General features: G+C 45.3%; 1 non-coding gene across 1 annotated transcript; it reads left to right on the top strand.

Annotated features, from left to right (window-relative positions):
- Positions 1-1,059: 1,059 nt before the first annotated feature.
- Positions 1,060-1,166, top strand: LOC145013463 (small nucleolar RNA R71). The gene has a single exon (XR_013665021.1). It is a non-coding gene; the product is annotated as a small nucleolar RNA R71 (small nucleolar RNA).
- The last annotated feature ends 418 nt before the right edge of the window (positions 1,167-1,584 follow it).

Raw genomic sequence — 1,584 nt, 5'->3', positions numbered from 1 at the left:
ACGGCTTCAATGAAAGGAATGTTTATTTGAAGAGTTTTAATATGATCAAGAAACTTCTGATATTCCTCTTCCTGCTTCTCCTTCTTAGCTCGGGCTGGGTATGGCATTGGAGGCTGGTATGGTTTCAAGGGTGGTTGTTCTTTTGTTTTTGCAGATGTACTCGCCGAGTCCATCGGTCCTACTCGGCGAGTAAGGCTCTCAGATTGTGAGTGTTGGTTTTCGACTTGTACATCCGTTCCTTCCTTCAGTGAGTCCTTGTTCGCTTCAGTTCAAATGGGGGCCAGGGGAGTAATAATCTTCCCACTTCTTGTGGTAACAATATTTACTTGCGCGCCTCATGGGTTGTTCTCGGTTTTGCTAGGAAGCTCACCCGGTGACCTTTGGTTTAGTTGTTGAGCAAGTTGCCCAAGCTGTGTTTCTATGTTGTGGATGGATGCTTGCTGGTTCCTGAGCATTGTTCTTGTTTCTTGGAAAGTAGCATCGTGATCACTATGTCTTTTCTCGGAAGCAGCCACAAATTTAGTTAGCATTTCTTCCAAGCTTGGCTTCTTCTCTTGCACCGGCTCCTCCTTTTGGTAAAAGCCTCTCCCTTTTTGTCTGTACTTCTCCTCCTTGGCCTTCTTGTACTCTTCGTAAGGCAGCCACTCCTTCTTTTTTTTGCGCCAGTCCTCATCATACCGGTCACTGCTCGAATAGCATACTTGTGCCTTTTTGTTGCCGTTCTCATCCAAATCGCAATCTCTAGTGAGGTGAGGTCCATTGCAATTTTCGCAACCCACCCGTATGGCATGGATAGTTTGATCCATTTTGTCCATTCTCCTATCCATGGTTTTTAACATGGCCATGACCATGGATAAATCTTCAGTAGCAGCGTATGCGGCTCCCCTCGTGACATCATTCCTAGGGTTGTGGTATTCTCTAGAGTGTTTAGAGAATTCTTCAATTAATTCTTTGATCACCGGGGGTGGCTTCTTTGTAAGTGGGCCTTGTGAGTCTAGCAGCTGCCGGGTCGTGACATTGACTCCATCATAAAAGATGGAAACTTCTTGTTGGCTATTTAGATCATGGTGTGGGCAATTTCGTAGCAGACTTTTGTACCTCTCCCATGCTTCATATAACGACTCTCCAGCTTGTTGTTCAAAGTTTGCAATGGCCTTCTTGAGTTTGGCTATCTTGGATGGTGGGCAAAAGTGATCAATAAATTCTTCCTTCATTCTGGCCCAAGTAGTGACTGACCCGGGAGGAAGTAATTTGAGCCAGTCTTTAGCAGCACCCTTGAAGGTTACCGGAAGCATCCGAAGTAGTTGAGTTTCGCGGGTTACATTTGGAATGTTGAAGTAATCAGCAACATCATTTACTTCATCTAAATGCTTGTAGGCATCTTCATGATCTTTCCCATAGAAAGGTATTTCCTTGAGTGAAGTTAGGATATGACCTTTTAGCTCAAAGGTGGCAGTTGCGGGAATTGCGGGTTGCACAAGTCCCGGGCCATGGTCGTCGCGCATCCTCTTCTTCCATTCTCCCATGGGAATTTCATCAATGTTAGCCATAGTGAATGCTAACTCTTCCTCCGATTCGGTTTCT

This window comes from Lactuca saligna, chromosome 8, assembly GCF_052625555.1.
Source record: "Lactuca saligna cultivar CGN05327 chromosome 8, ASM5262555v1, whole genome shotgun sequence".
In the NCBI taxonomy this organism is placed as follows: domain Eukaryota; kingdom Viridiplantae; phylum Streptophyta; class Magnoliopsida; order Asterales; family Asteraceae; genus Lactuca; species Lactuca saligna.
The sequence above is the reverse complement of the archived record's forward strand: the minus strand, read 5'-3'. Positions and strand labels throughout refer to the sequence as shown.